The sequence below is a fragment of the Manis pentadactyla genome, chromosome 18 (genome assembly GCF_030020395.1).
Source record: "Manis pentadactyla isolate mManPen7 chromosome 18, mManPen7.hap1, whole genome shotgun sequence".
Taxonomy (NCBI): domain Eukaryota; kingdom Metazoa; phylum Chordata; class Mammalia; order Pholidota; family Manidae; genus Manis; species Manis pentadactyla.
The window spans coordinates 7315885-7333560 of record NC_080036.1 but is presented as its reverse complement, the minus strand read 5'-3'; positions in this window follow the sequence as shown (position 1 = coordinate 7333560).

The following is a 17676-nucleotide window of genomic DNA, read 5'->3' as shown; positions in this document are numbered from 1 at the left end:
TCCCTTTTTATTTTTAACCACTCCCTCCCCACTCGGGCCCCAAACAAACCGTCAAGTCAAATCTAGGCCCAATTCCTGGGCAGCAACATGGTCGCTGCTATTTGGTCCTCTATCAGTCTAGTGCCCCTGACCTCAACCACCCAGGAGGGAGGGGATTCCGGGAAGTCCCCAGGAGGAGGAAGGCACTTAAAGAGTGCTCCTCAGAGCTGAGCCTAAGGCAAACCTCTCTGTCTGTGGGCCCCGAAGAACCCCACCCTTCCTCCTCTCCGCCCCCTTCCTCCTCCCCCCGCCCTCCAGCTGTTCCTCTAAAACCTTATGCTCTTCTCACTCTATGAGGATGAGGGCAACATTAGCAGGCATAGAGGGGATGGGACCCCCTTGTCCGCAGACACCTACCTCTAGGTCTTCACCTGATGCCTCTACTGAGTCAGTACTGGAGTAAGAACCCTGTGTCCATGTGTCCATGGCAACCCCAAACAGTGGATTCCAGGTGGTCGTGAGATCATAGCAGAGCAGGGATACAATACACTTCTTCCAGATGGCAGACTTAAAATTAGACACTGTTCTCCTTAAGATGGGGGTGGGGGTGCCAAGATCCGAGATCCCAGGGTAATCTTAGAGCAGACTGTCCGGGCTTTTCTCTGGTATCCAAAGGAAGGCATGCTTCTTAAATACTCGGATTCTGAAGGTCACATTGAAGTTTCGGTTTTCCCTGTCGGTTGGAGAGAATGCCCAGAGGGCTGAATGTTTTCTGGCTAATAATAAATTTAAAGGCCTTGCGTGTGCGCAGTAGTGGCCGTGGGCAGAGGCCCTCGTGCGGCGCCGAGGGAGGCTGGCGCCCACTCGCCTCTGGACGCGCGGGAGGCGGAAGTCGACGTCCTTGGCGCGGTTTGTGCCCGCCGGCAGGCCGAGCTCCCGGGAGACGGAAACGCCGCCGGGGGGCGCAGCCCGGCGCGGACGGGCGGGGACAGGGCGGCCCGAGGCGGGGACGGGAGAGGGGCGCGGGGCGCACGTCCCCGCGGAGCTGTTGGTGGGACGCTGCCGGCTGGCGGCTTCGGGCCCCTCCGTGAAGTGGGGGCCCCGGCGCACGAGGGCCCAGCGCGCGGACGGCGGGCGGTGCCCGCGGGACGCGGGGCGGAGCGGGGGGACGAGCTTCTCGGCGCTGGAGCAGGTCACCAGCTGGGACCACGGGGTTATGGTGGTACGAGCACCGTCGTGTGTGTGATCGTATCAAATAAGGCCGAGCCGTGGCCCGGAGGCAGGGTCTGGAAGGGGCAGAGCTGGGCTTTGGCCGCGCGGGAGCGGTGAGAAGGGCGCAGGGTGCAGGGTTTCGGGGTTTCCGTTTAGCGCTGAGCCTCAAAGTCCACCACAGGGGAGGACGTGACGACGGGGCTGCAGATGGTCCAGGAGTAGGTGGGAAGGCTGACGACCTGAAGATCCTGACAGGGTTGAAGAATTGGCGTGTTGAGGACACAGGCTGCAGGGACTGGAGGTTGAGGTCTAAGTGTAGGATGTCAGACTATGACTTCAGTCTCTAGACCCTCCCAGAGGTCAAACTGAGGTCCCCAAGTGAGTAGAAGCAGGTGCTCACACATCACATTATTGGCCTGAACTCCCTGGCATAGCCCAAGGCCCGAGGTGTACACACACTCACCTGGCAGAATAGTCCAAGCGCTGAAAGGTGACTCTTTGCATGTACAAGATTTAAATAGCCTTCACCTGCTCAGTTAGCCCACTTCTACTCACATTTTGAGAGTTAGATTTAGAATCCTACTTTAAAATTGTATTTATTCCCAAACCTATAAATATAAATCTAATTACTTTTTACCTTAAAAATATGATACTATATACAATACACATCTTGCTTTTTTCACTTAAACTTGTTTCATGTCTGTAAAAAATATATTTTTTTCATTCTTTTTGATGAATGAAATTTATTGACCAGTTTTCTATTAATAGTTGTTTGGGGTCTCTTTTTCAGTTTTTTGTTAGTTCAAATAAAATTGAAATTTATAACTGTGTATGTATAATTTTCCTAATGTTCTAATATGCTTTTAAGATTTATCTGTATAAATAAAATTACTGGAGCAAATGGTATGTACATTTCTAATGCCAATAGCCTGTCAACTGTCAACTACACTTTTCTGTAAGGTTTCACCAAGTTGTAGAGTTTCTTTCTAGCAATCTGAAGAGTGCCTGCTTCTTCATGCTCTTGACAACAGTGAATTTTAAGACATTTTTATGTCTGTCGATACTATAGGAATAATATCTTTGTAGCATTACTTTTATTTCACCCAGGATGAGTAAAGTTGAGGATCTTTTCAAGTGTTTGAGTTGCTTTTATTCCTTTTCAATGAACTATTTGTATACATTTTTTGTCTAGATTTCTAGTGACTTATTGGTCTTTTTACTGATCTGAAGGAGCTCAAATTTAAAAATTGAGATCTAATTTATGTACAACATTGCATTAATTTTAGGTGTATACACATTTGATGTATGCATATATTGATTGCAAAATGATCACCACAATAAATTTAGTTAACATCCATCACCACAAATAGTTACAAACTTTTTCCTTGTGATGACAACTTTTATGATCTACTCTCTCAGCAACTTTCAAATGTACAATATTGTTAACTGTAGTCACCATGCTGTAGATTACATCTTTGACTCACTCATCTTAAAAGTGGAAGTTTGTGCCTTATGAAAAAGTATTTTTATACTAGTGTGTGTGTGTGTGTATACCAGCCATCTGTATGTATTATGCAATAGAATTGTTTTCCTGTGATTTCTGTTATTTCTTTATTTATGTTGGATTGTGTTATATATTTTTTAAGTCCATATGGTTTAATTGACCAATCTTTCCTTTTATGTTTTTGGGATTATTTGTTTTTTTGTGCTTAAAAAGACCTTTCTCCACTCTAAATTATGAAAACTATCCTCTCAGGGTTTCTTTTACTAGTTATCATTTTGTGTTAAAAATTTAAATCTTTGCTCATCTGGAATGTGTTCTGGTGTAAGATACAAAGTAGAGCTGAACTCGTTTTTGTTCCAGTGGCTACCCAGTTATCCAAACACTGTCTATTAAATAATCCATGTATTTTTCATTAATTTGAAAAGCCACCTTGACATTGTATAAACTGCTACATGTGTGTTGGGGTCTATTTATAGACCTCATTGGTCAGTCTATCTAATTTTGTGTCAGTACCACTTTTTTTATGGTCTGAGTGGGCAGATGAGAAAGGCTAGTGTTGTCTTCTGCAGGATGTAAAATTTTGGTGGAGGTACAACATACAGAAAAGTGTACAAGTCACAGGAATAAGGCTCAGTGAGAATTTGGGGTTAATTACAGTACAGTGTGTATTTAGTATGCATAACCAGTACTCAGATCAAGAAACCAATGTCCAGAAGCCCCTTCTGACCATTACACTCAACCAATATCTTGGCTTAATGCTGACCTCTAATAGCTTATTAGTTGTGCCAGTTTTGAAAATAGGAGTTGAATATTCAGTGTCTATTCTTGTGTTTGGCTCCTTTCACTCAACATTATGTGTGTAAGATTCAACTGTGTTGGTGCATATAGCTGTAGTTTGTTCAGTCATTGCTGTATATTATATTGTATAAATATATCACCTTTTATTCATTTTACTGTTAATGGATATTTGGGGATTTTCAGTTCTTTGCTATTATGAATAGTGCTTATAGAACATTTTTTACATGTTATTTGGTGAACATATATTCACATTTCTGTTGGATATGTAACCAGGAATGTACTGGGTCTTAGGGGATGTGTATGCTCAGCCCATAGTAGCCAGATGGTTTTCCAAAGTGATTGTATCAGTGCCTGAGAGTTTCCATTGCTGCACATCTCGGCCAACACTTGGTATTTTTAGTAGAAACTATTGGTGCCCCAGCCATTTCAGTGCACATGGGCATCTTAAACTGTTTCCCTGAGTTTTCCAGGCCACCAGAATCCCGTAGGCCTCCCTCAAACTACATGAGAAGGATAGAGGATTAACAAGCCCTGAGCAGAGATCTCAACCAGTGACCAATGGGGGGCCAGCTTCCCTGAACTTTGGGCAGTGCAGCTCTGAAGCACATATTCTACCCTTGCTCCTGGAGTTCCATGGAGGGCTTACTCTCCAGCTGGCAGCAGTGACAACTTGCCTGATGACACATCCTATACCTGTCACCTTGCTTTGCCTTCCCTCTCTCACGTTTCCACTCCCCCACTGGTGTTTTCAACCCTTGCCCAGGGCCCACTTCTGGGGGAATCCAAATTAAGAATCTTTTTTTTTTTTCATTTTAGTGGCTGTGGTGGGTAGGGAGGTTTTAAAGGGAAAATATGTTTAAAAAGTCTCCTAAGGGGAGGAGGTGATAATGAAAAAAGGTTGAGAAACACTGGTCTAGATCTATGCTCCATATCCAATATATTGAGATAAGCTTCCAGTTTAATTTTTTTCTTTTGTATGTGTTTTCCCAGTTTCAAAAGCACCATTTGTTGAAAACTTTTTTCCCTATCGAATTGCCTTAGCAACATTGTCCAAAACTAATCAATAAGACAGATGTGGTCTCTTTCTGGACCCTATTCTGTTCCATTGGCTTCTTTGTCTATTTTGCCAGTACCACATTGTCCTGACTACACTAGCTCTATAGTGTGTCTTAAATCAAGCTGAATGCTCTTCCAGCCCTTTTCTTGCATTTCAAGATCGTTTTCACTATTGGTGCTTTGCATTTCCATGCTAACTTTAGGACCAGCTTGTTTTTTACAAATACCACTGGAATTCTTATCAGGTTTCTGTTCAATCTGTATATCAATTTGGGGAGACCAGGAAACTTGGTCTTCCAATCCATCATGACATACCTCTCTTTTATGTAGGTTTTTGTTTTTTATAAATAGGTTTATGTATTTGATGCTATTGTAAATGATAATTTTTATTTCATTTATCAGGTTTCTTGCTAGCATATAAAAATGAAATTGGTTTTCTTATGTAATTCAATCGGTCTAGTTGGAAATATTGGATTCATAACAATAATGTTGTTATTTATTTGTATTATCTCTTAATATAAAACAAATCCAAAATACTGATGAATAGCAATATACACATTGGGTTGGTGCATTCATTCCTTTTTTTTTGCATTCATTCTTTAGATAAAATATTGTTGGGGTAACAACTACCAATTCATATTAAAGTGAGAGGCTAAAGAAAATACTATAGAATATTGTGTTCCGATAATATACAACAAGGATGGTTTTAAATTTCCTTAATCCCCATATGAAAACATTGTGACTAATTTACCTCTTTTTATTCTACTAGACTTTCTCCAATCTCATACTCAATGTTATTTTATCAGCATAACATACCTTATTTTATTTAGGCATATGTATACTGAACCATATGTTTCAGTTATATATTAAAGTTTTTAAAAGTCATTAAATATTTTTACTCGATAATTTAATAAATTTAAAATAATTAAATTTGCTCTTATGAAAAACCAATATGTTGATCATACTTAGGTAAGAGTGCAGCTTATGAAGCTGTATTCCTTTTTAATGCATATCCTTATATACTGGTGCTTTGTTTCTGTAGTAGATAGTCTCAAAGGTAGGATTTCTGGATCAAAAAATATGTGCATCTAAGTTAGGAAGCATAACAATAAAATAAACATTCATGAACTCATGAACTCAAGCAGAATGAAAATACTTCTGATCCTGTGGATGCTGTTGGAGGTTCCTCTCCGAGCCATTCCCCTGGCCTCTCCGCAGAGGTGACTGCTCATCTGAAGGCTGCTATGCTCATAACCCCTTGCTTTTCTTTATAGTCTAGACAGACAATAGATGATAGGTAGGTAGGCAGATGCATACATACCTACATCAGGACTTAGGCCTGAACAGCATATTATTTGTTACATTCATTTTTAAGCTTTATAAAAATGGCTATCATGATGAAATAGTATTTACCTTGAGGCGTATTTTGATCACTAAAAAATATTAAATTGCTGGCATTGTTTGCATAGTTCACAAAATATTATTCTGTAAAATACATGAATAACATTTTTTTGTTACTACATATCAGTGACTCTTCAACTTAAAAGTGGTGAAAGACAGACTAACTGTACATGCTTTTAACATATATATCCACATTATTTTCTAGGGGCATGACCCTGTCCAGATATTTAGAAATTAGTCATTTTGGCAAGAAAAACCTTGCTGAACTTTGTAAAGTACAAAATAGACACATGGGAGGTTTTTGAACCTGGAGAAAGCTAGTTTTCTATAAATTTTTTCATAACTGTTTCTTATACAGATATCTTAATTGCTGTAACACCAATTTGTTACACTAGATGGACACATGAGGCATAATTACTACAAATGCCTTCAAAAAGGAAAAATAACTTGGTATCTTGAGAACACAGTTACTTATAAAAGAGAAACTATTACTTGTAAGATGTAATCTTAAAGGATATGATCTTCCATGTAATGAACTGCCAGCCCCAGGGAGAAACATCAGCCAGGGGTTTAAACTGAGTAGTAACAGTTCATCAGTGAGCTGAGGGGGCTCCTTCGTTTGTTCACCCACGCAATGGATGAGGCCATCTTCTCATCCACTGACCATGCATTCATCAAGCACCTACTGCACCAGACACTGGGGACCTTGACATAAGGAGGATGCAGTTGTAGTCCTCAAGAAGTTCTCAGCCTTGGCTGAGTAGGGGAGGTGTAAGCTGTCAAGTAGAATGTGTAAGCTATCAAGTAGAATATATTTGGGGGAACTATTGAAGGGGGTAACTATGAAGTGTGTAAGCTATCAAGTAGAATATATTTGGGGGAACTATTGAAGGGGGTAACACTGGGTTCAGTGGTGACATCGAGAGAGAAATGGATTTCTCTTACTGAGTAGGAAGAGATGCCTGGGTGAGTTTTCAGGGATTAATAACTCAGAGACATCAAGGATGGGAAGACTAGAACAGCGGTCCAGACAAAACGCAGTGAAGGCCTGAATCAAGTGGGTACCTGTAGGGATAGAAAGGAGGAGATGAATGTACAAGATGTGGGGTGGCAGAATAGGCCGGGCTTAATAGCTAAATGATTGTGGGGATCAAGGGGAGGAAGAGATTTCCTAGATAGCTTAGGATGAGGACTGTGGAGGTCTGCATAAAAATTCAACGTGACTAAGAGAAACAGAAAATAATTCTAATAAAGCACCTCTCCTTATATCTTAACTTGTAAACTGACTCCCCACCCTTCCCCTCTTGAGATCTCACCCCATTCTCTGTGTACTCTTGCATGTGAACTTATTCCTCCTGCCAGACGTCAGTCTCAGATTTATGCTGATATGTATTAAATTTCCTGTAAAAGTAAGAAACCAGTGTGTCATGGCTCTTGCTCTCTCCTTCCTCTTGTCCTCTTTCTCTCATGCACGTGTGCACCATACACAGCTGCTCACATGCAGGGACAGGAACATAGAAAAAGGTGTAGTGTCACTTGTAGAAACTTACAAATAAAAAGATATCGAACAACTATTTGTACAGCAGAAAAAACAGTCTAACTCTCATAACAAACCCCAAGAAACTACGATTATTAGGACAGGTCATAATTTAAGTGTTCTTGAATCCTGGAATAGAATATGGGCCTTACTTCATATGTTTAAGTCATGATACATACTCATCTATTTGGAAAGTTAGCTAAGTTGTTTTATAAGATTTTTTAATGTAAAAGATTAGAAGTCTAGAATTTTAAGGTTTGGGTCTTCAGTCTTCCTTTTAATCTCCACTGCGACCTCGGCTCTGTTCTGACGTAAAGTCCATCTGTTGAATCTTAACAGATTCAATCCAGAGAGGATGATGCATACCCAAGGAGCATGCAGGACGCTGGGAGAAGCCAACCTGCCATGGCCCTGCAAATGAGCCCAGACAGCTGCCAGAAGCAAGTTGAAAGGAAAGAGAAGCTAGAGTCACAGACAGCAACTTCCTTCCAGAGTGGATCAAGTGCCAGGAAAAAACTAAAAAATTCTGACTTGCTTTAGAAATTTTTGCGTTCTTTTGACTTGCATGGTGGTGAAGCAAAATGAATCTGATGTGTATATTTGAGTCCAATCCGGATGCTCTCCCAGCCCACCAATCCTATCAGCATCATGTCTGCCTGTATTGACACTTTTATCTACCTGCAAAACCACTTCTAATCTTCTCACCCTCCTGCCCCCTCATCTCAGTGGCACAAAAAGAGCAGACACAGCATAGGGGGTGAGCACAAGCAATGGGGATGACACGGACAGACTCAACAAGTACAAACCCTACCTGCCTTTAGAGCATATTTCTGGGAAAATTTACAAAAGGCTAAAGCCGAACTGTTTATGAAGTACCATGAGCCAGTAGAAGGACTGTAAGAGGCTTATGTCAAAAAGTCTTGGGTCATAAGGTTCCTCAGAGAAGTGGTTGATTCTTGGCCTGGAGTAGGGGAAATCTAACTGAGCCTGGAAATCTTGTGCCAGAAAACAGGGAAGTACTCAAAACAACAACAGTCCCACAATGATAAGGCATGAGCCCTGCCTAAAGGGGTTCCCAGGAGCCACAGCTGGAACAATTAGAGCAAAAGATGAGTAACTATAATATTGGGTTATGATCCATTGAGTAAAATAAGTATTCGTGAATCCATACACCCCAATATAAATACATTCCAAGTCACTACTGGTAAACATCACAATAATAATCCTGCAGGCAAGGGCCACTGGTAGGTACTAAGATCCAGGGTGAAAGCCTGAGGAAAACAGGATATCAGCATAGTCTCAATGTATCTCCTCCAAGATATTTACCAATTTCAAAGAAAAAAATAGTAAATTTACAACAGAAGTCTGACAGATACCATCTTTCCCAAGTGATCAAGGTTCACCTCACCAGTAATAGGACATATCAACACCATGCACATCCCAGTGTCCTGAAAGGATGAACAGAGAAGGACATGCACCTCAGGGGTATTCTTGCAAAAGTGCATAACCTCAACTATTAGCAGGAAAAAAAACACACCTCATTTGAAGGACTTTCACAAAATACCTGATCATCACTCTTCAGAACTGTCAAGGCCCTGAAAGTCAAATACTGAGGCTCTCTCCCAGATCGGAAGAAACTAAGGAGACATAATAACTAAATGCAATGTGAGATTCTGGACTTGATCCCAGAATGAGAGACAAAAGGACACTAGAGAAAAAACCGATGAAATTCAAAAAAGGTCTGCAGTTCAATTAGTAGTGTGGTAACAATGCTAATTTTCTGGTTTTGAAAAACCATGGTTGTATAATTGTTAACAGATGAAGCTGGATGAAGGATATGCTTTAATTCTGTGTACTATTTTTAAAACTTTTTTATAAATCTAAAATTATTTAAAATTACAAGGTTTCTTTTTTAAGAGCTTGGTTCAAATCTTGGATCTAATATTTATTCATTCTATCACCCTTCTGGGCCTCATTTTCCTTACTGAACAGGAAATTTGGATGGTATATCTTAAGCCCTCTGTAGAGAACAAGAGAGTTGTGTTCTTACCCACAGTATTTGCCTTCCTTCCCTTCTGCAGACCAAATGACCATGAATCAGCTGTTGTTGAGAGGGGGGTACATGAAGACTGTTTAAAACAGTTGTGAGATAATAATTGCAGATAACTGATCTCTACAGTTCAAGTTTCCAGTTTAAGGCAGATGATACAGGACTGGAGAATTCTTCCCAGCTTGTTAGGGGTCAGAAGGTATTTTACTATTTTGCCAAGAGGAAATTTACTTGCCCAAAAATATTGCTAAAGAAAGAATTTTAGTCTAGCAGAAAACATAAACAGAGTGTTACTAGTTAAAGTCTATTGGAATTATGACAGGTCATTTTGTTTCAAAATTTCCTTGAGGTCATCATTGTCTTTTTAGAATTAGTAATACATCAGCCAAAAATGAAAGAATTGCTTGTTCTTGTAATGGATAAATATATCGTTGAAACTCTCCTCATCTCTAATCCTAGCATCTAAGGAGAATGTCCCAGGCAGGCTTTGGTAGTTAAAAAACAAATCAGCTTGGCAGTGTCCATTTCCCTTGATAGCCTCCCACCCACCCACATATGCATTTCTCTTGACCACTACGGATGTTCCACGCTCTCTCCTTCCAGCAGTTTATGCCTCCCTGTTCTCATTCTCCTGAGATAACACCACGTCTAATTCAACATGAATCAGAGTTCAAGGATACAATGCCTCAAACTAGGAGAGGTCCCCTTTTCATTAGACTTTCCAAGTTCAGTAAGGTTTTCTTCAGTTGCTGATAATCAAAAATTTTCATCCTCTTTGTTTGTCCACCTTTTTCTTGTTTCCAAGTTCTATTCATCAAGGTTCTTCTTCAATGCAACAAAAAGTGCTTTTAATACTTTGCCCACTTGGTACATTTTCTAAGTGTTATAGGAAGTTCAGTTTGTTTGGTTTTAGTTTTTTAAGTTTACCGGAAAACACCTGCAATCAAATTTCTATAGAGTAGACATCACCCAGGAAACTCTCTAGTAGCTATTTAGAATGGTTATTTATTTTCAGGAAAATGAGATTTTTCCATGGGCCTCACCCTATAGAGGGCCTGTAACCATGGGCCCAGAGGAAGGCACAGGCTTTCGGCCTCACTCAGCAGCCCCACTGCAGGACGGCGGTCACACTGTTGGTGGCAACAGTGTGAGGTCCGAGCTGATCGTATGTGTGACCCCTTGCAATTGCCTGGACCTCCGCTCAGCTGTGTAATGATCACCACCCAATCAAAGGCGCCTCCTCTGTCATCAGCCCTCCATTCTCCTAGGGAGTGGCTTGAATTCCTGACTGGATTAACCGAGATATCTGAATATTTATCCCTTCAAGCACCAAAACAAAAATATTATTTGAACTGTTCTCTGTAGAATGTTTATGTGTTTACCCTTTTTTGCATTTAAAGTAGCATATACTGCATGTAACTTAACCTTTCAGACAAACCCTATTGTAAAATGTGATGCCCTTTGGCTTGGGAACCTACAGCATCATCTGAATTTGTTTCAGCTCTTCTCAGCTGACACTCTTGAATTGCAGGTTATACGTTTTCTTTTTCTCCTTCACTGTCAAGGCGTCAGGTCCCTCGTGGTGACCAGTGTACCTGCCTGTGGGCTTCAGCTGCTTCTAATCCGACATTGGTTTAGGAATGAGATACCCAAAGCCATAATGTTGCACATAAAATAAGAGTCTGTGGAGCCAGAGGCCTGACAATCTCTCACATTATTAACAAACATGAGCTTTTTATTTAGAATAAGGGAAGGAAGCCAGAAAGAAAATAAAATGAGACATTGAACTTGATGATTGAAAAGTCTCTTTTGAGCAGCCGAGTTATAAAAATATGAAATGAAATTGATCTCTAATTGAGGCATACTTCATGTAAATAAAATGCACAGATCTTCAGTGTATAGTTTAAGTTCTGACACATGTACATACCTGTGCAACCCCATTACTCAAAGCCAGATCAAGAGCATCTCCACCAACCCTGAAGTCCCCTTGTGCCTTTTCAAGCCAATGCCCTCCTGCTCCCACCACATACAGACGCATAGACAGCAGCCGTTCCCATTTCTATTGTTATAGATGCATTTGCCTGACTTTGAACTTTATACAAATGTAATCATGTAATATGTACTCTTCCACAGCTGGTGTCTTTTGTTCAGTGTCATATTTTGGAGGTTCAAGTTGTTACTTGTATCAGTGGTTCATTTTTTTAAATTGTTGAAGAGTAGTTCATCGTACAAATAGGGCACAATTTGTTTACCCCAATTTCTGTTAATGGAACTTGGGTTGTTTCCAGCCTGGAGCTATTATAATTAAAGCCCCATGACTCATAAACACAGAGAACAGACTGGTAGTTGCAACAGAGAAGTGGGAGGGAGGATAGGTGAAATTAGGGAAGGGAAAAAAAGTAATGAAAGCCCTATGAATATTTAAGAATAAGTCTTTCTGTGGACATATGTTTTTATTTCTCCTAAGAGTAAATACCTAAGAGTAGAATTTTTCTAACAGGCCCTATCTTACTACTTGTTTTCATGACTTATACATACATAATCACTTCCTAAATGTTACTGATTGGCTTTTAATTTTTAGGATTAACCTATGGAAAAAGGAAGTGAAATGTAGTTATAGTTACAGAAGAGCGAAAAGAGCATGAGGTAAAAGCAACAGCCTGTGCAAAGGCCCTGAGGAGGAGACTGCTGACATACCTGAGGACCCACTGCAGGTCATGTGGCTGGAGCCTCTCTGAAGGGAACAGTGGTAGTAAATCTCAAGCACTATTTTTGAACTCTTGAATTTATCATCTTTTTGGTATGAGCTGATTTTCTGTGAGACCTTAAAGGTATTGCCCTGAGAGCTAAAATAAATGAGACTAAGGGGAAAGGTAAATTTAAAAAGAATTGGAATAGAAAATTAGATTACTCATTTGATGTCAACTATTAGGATGCCAGTCCTAAAAACAGAGAAGAGGTCTATCAGCGAGTGACCCTCATCACAGCCCAGTCTCACTGAGCTTTACTAGAAGGATGGGCTCAGAGAACTATTTCTTTTCTTGGTTTCCTATCTGTCTCTTTTATGAAATAGGGGAATAATCAAATCCTCTCCTACCGTGATGTAGAAAAGTTGCTGTCCCCAAAACACATTTCATAACATGAGATGAGTGTAAGCATCTAAAATCACTTTAAAACACATTTATTTCAGTGCAGTAAGTCAAATAGAGAAAGACAAATATTATATGATGTCACTTACATGTGGAATCCAAAAAAGCCGAACCCATAGAAACAGACTGGAATGGTAGCTCCAGGGGCTGAGGGGCAGGGGGAGGGGAGCTGCTGGTCGGAGAGCACAGACTTCCAGTTCTAAGATGAGTAAGCTCTGGGGGGGCTGATGTACGGCATAGTGATCATAGTTAATAAGACTATGTTACATACTTGGAAGTTGCTAAGAGAATAGATATTAAATGTTCTCACCACAAAAATGAAATTGCAATTATGTGACATGGTGTAGGTGCCAGTTAGAGCTCTGGTGGTCGTCATTTTACAATATGTTAGTGTATCAAATCAACACATCATACACCTTAAACTTACACAATGTTGTACATCAGCTGTATCTCAAAAAAGCCAGAAAAAAATAATAAAACATTTGTTTCCCTGGGCACATCCGGTTTGCGACGGGCCAGTGGATCTCAGGGGAAAATGCAGGGAGGCTCCCCAGGAAGGCTCGCAGTAGATGCAGCCCAAGGAACATGACGCATCGCTGCAAATGAGGCTTCCGCGGCTATCTGCTGACCCCCCGAGTTAGCTCTCTGGGGCTGCTGTAAAAAATCACCACAAGCCGAGCGGCTTAAAACAACAGATGTTTATTCTCTCAGGGTTCTGGATGCCAGAAGTCTTGAGTCAAAACGCTGGCCAGGCCGGTTTCTCCTCGGTTCTCAGGGGAGCCCACTCAGAGCGCCTCTCCCTTGGGGACCGCATGCAGTCCGTTGCCCTCCCGGGCTGTCGGTGCAGGACTGCAGCCTCTGCCTCCGTCCTCACGTAGCCTCCCCTCCGTCTCTCTGAGTCTTTTTCTTTTCTGTTTCTTATAAACCCTCTGTCACTGAGCTTGGGTGTACCCCAGATACACCCTAAATCCACAGTGGCCTCTTCTTGAGAGCTTTGATCACATCTGTAGAGACCCTACTTCCAAACACGGGTCCGTTCACAGATGTGGGGTTTCAGGACTTGGGCGTATCTGCTCGGAACCAAATTCAATCCACTCCTCCCACCTCCTAATCCAGCTACTCCCTTTAGGCCTCCGCCTAGGAGCCCCGGAGAGGCTTCCATGTGTGCCCACCTGGGTCCTACCCCATGCTCACTGCAGGCAGGAGCTCCAGCTACTGAGTATTTCCAGTGACAGGCCCTGTGTATGTACAAACACATGAAAAGGGCATTTAGTTTTTAAAGTAGTAATTTCTATTAAAGTCATATTTGTGAATAATTTTTAAAAAGCAAATAGTACCACAAGATTTCTAAGGAACAGCGGTCCCATGTGCCATCATTCCCAGCTCCCACCCTCCTCCCCAGAGAAACTACCCTCCATTCATTTAATGTTCTTCCAATATTTACACCCAAAAGTATTTAAAAATTCCTTATACTGCTCTTCCTTGAAATTTCTATTTCACACAGTATTTACCGACTCCCTACTGTGGATTATGAGGACTTTGCCTCACCTCCTACATTCCTTTTTCCTATCTTCCCAACAGGGTTTATGACAATTTTGCTTACTACTGACCTGAGGAAAGTACTTTTGTCGTGACGTTCTCTCCTGAGAATGCAGCCTACAGAGTCAACGTGATTCCTTTGAAGATTCACACAGGCTGTAATGCGCCAGCTGATCCTGACACATAGGGGACTTCAAGTGATCCCAAAGAGCCCTTGAAAACAATTCTGAGAAAAGAAAATCAAAGCTGGGGGCTCATGTCTCCCAAAATTAAATCTTAGTGCAAAGTATCAGTAAATAAAACTGTGACACTGGCATAAAGATACACAGTTGGCCCTTGGACAGCAGGGGTATGAAGTGCCCAGGACAAATTGAGCATATTTTTTTCCACAAAGATATTAAAAAAATGTTTAAAGACTTATGAAAATTTGAAACATTTGCTGTTTTCTAGCTGACTTTATTGGTAGAATACAGCACAAACATGTACAGTGTGTAAAATATGTGTTAATTGACTACATTATTGGTAAGGCTTCCAATCAAAATAGGTGATCAGTTTTAGGATAATACTTAAGTTTTAGGGGAGTCAGATGTTTTATGTGGATTCTGACTCTGGGATGTCAGCTACACAAACCCCCATGCTGTTCAAGGGTCAGCTGGATGTATAGATCAACAGAACTGCATGGAAAGCCCAGAAACGACCCTGACCATCCACAGTCAACTGCTTTTTGACAAGGGTGTACAATATTAAATTAGGGAAATAGTGGTCTTTTCAGCAAATGGTGCTGGGCAAATGGCTGTCCACCTGCAGAGCAATAAAACTGAACCCTTAATATGTACCACATACAAAAATTAACTCAAAATAGATAAAGGGCTTATATGTAATAGGTAAAATTATAAACTCCAGAAGAAAACATGAGGATAAATGTCCATAACCTTGGATTTAGCCATGGTTTCTCAAATCTGACACCATAGGACAAGCAACAGAATAAAGCATAAATTAGAGTTCTTCTCGGCATCAAAAGTCACCAACTGGAAAGTGAAAAACAGTCACAGAATGGACTTGTACACACATTGTACATCTGACAAGATCCTGTGATCCAGAAAACACTAACTTGTACAGGGCAACAAGACAACACCCCAATTTTTAAAGTTGATAAAAGCCTCCAGGTAAGACAAACATTCAACAAACACATGAACAGGTGTCACACAGTATAAGTCGCTATGGAAATGCAAATTAAACCACAGTGATCCCCTGAATGCACACAGAAATGGCTATACTCAGGAAAACTCAAAATCACATGTTGCCAAGGATGTAAAGGAACTGGAGTCCCTAAACTTTGCTTGTGGAAAGAAAAAATGAGCAGCCTGTGTACAACAGCTTGGCATTTCCTCAAAATATATAATACAATGACCTAATAGTGGATATATACCCACTCCTAGATAAATACCCCCAAAGAAATGAAAATGCTGTTCAAACAGAAACTGGCCAATGAGTTCTTGGCAGCACTGCTCACCACAGCAAAAGGTAGAAACAACTCAAATGTCCATAAAGGTATAAATGGATGAACAAAACAGAGTTGACCCATAAACTGCATAATACTGCCAAATATAAAAATAAAGAATAATGGTCCAAAGGTGCTTTGGAAGCAGTGTGGGTGGGGGAGACATCCCAGAGACTAGAATTAACATATGACCAGCAATTCCATTTCAGGGCATTTGTGCAAATGACACCAAAGCAGGGAATTAGATATTTGCACACTCGTGTTCACAGTGGCATGATTCACAACAGCCAAAAGTGGAGATGACCCAGGTGTCCACAGACAAACAGGTGAAAAAATGTGTTCTCTACACAGCAGAGTAAACAAAGGAGTCCTGGCACCTGCTGCACAGATGGACCCTAAAGTCATTATGCTCAGAGAAATGTGCCCCTCAAAGAAGGACAAATATTATATGATCCCACATATGTGAGGTCCCAGAGAGCCCAACTGAGGTAAAGTCTCAGGAACAGTTCCAGAAAAAGGAAACTGCATCAGGATAGAAAGACGTGTGCACACAGCTGGGGCGGGTGGTGACAGCTGCCGTGGGTCTGTGCATTGGATTGTCATGTGGAGACCCTAATACTTCCCTCACTTGCAGTCAGGTGGTGGTTCCCTGGAAGCGTGTCCCTGTTTGGGGTAAACACTCCAGCATTTTTTTGTGAAGTGGCAACAGTGGTAAACTGAGATGCTAAGAAATTCAGTATGAAGAGAATTTGTAGTGACACTGCAAGATTTCTGTCTGTTTGAAATTGCTGGAAAGTAAATTACTTTGCAAAACAACCATAAGAAAAGCAGAGCAGAGGAGGCGGTGCCAACATGGCGGCGTGAGTAGGACAGTGGGAATCTCCTCCCAAAAACATATATACTTTTGAAAATACAACAAACACAACTAGCCCTAAAAGAGAGACCAGAAGACGCAGGACAGTGGCCAGACTGCAGCTACACCAGCGAGAACCCAGCGACTGGTGAAAGGGGTAAGATACAAGCCCCGGCCCTGCGGGACCCGAGCGCACCTCCCCCCAGCTCCCAGCGGGAGAACAATAGGCAGAGCGGGAGGGAGACGGAGCCCAGGACTGCGGAACACCCAGCCCCAGCCATCCGGGCCAGAGCGCAGACACAGTATATGCCCAGGGGGCCCTGGATACTGGGAGAACAGGGGGTAAGACCTCAGAGCGGGTGCTGAAGCTGATGACCCTGTGACAAAGAAAAGCGGGGGCTTTTTGAAAGTCTTAAAGGGACAGGGACTTAACAGCTTGACGGAAACAACCCAGGTCACAGTACAGCAGCTGGAAATTACAGGGAAAACCGGGTGCACTAACCCCCTGGGCAACAGCTCTGAGACCCCTCACGGAGGCAAACAGTCAAGCAGCCCCCCCATCCATCACCCCACCGGGCGCTGCGAAAGCAGAGAAGCAGCCTGAGACAAATTCCGCCCACAGAAAGGGAAATTTCTCCCGGCCAGGCAAGACACAAAGACCCACTCTACACGCAATTACCCAACACAAGCCACTAGGGGTCGCAGTTGCCCCAGTAAAGAAAGGCCAGTAGTAAGTGAAAATTTTGGCCCTCCCAGCTGACAGTCAATAGCACCTGTCAACATGAAAAGGCAAAAAAATATGATTCAGACAAGACTAACCCAGACAGCTTCGGCATCTGCTACATCTTCCCCTGAGAAGGAATCTGGTGAGATAGATTTAGCCAGTCTACCTGAAAAAGAATTCAAAACAAAAGTCATAACCATGCTGATGGACTTGCAGAGAAATATGCAAGAACTAAGGAAGGAGAATTCAGAAATAAAACAAGCTCTGGAAAGACTTCAAAACAGAATGGACGAGATGCAAGAGACCATTAATGGACTAGAAAACAGAGAACAGGAACGCAGAGAAGCTGATGCAGAGAGAGATAAAAGGATCT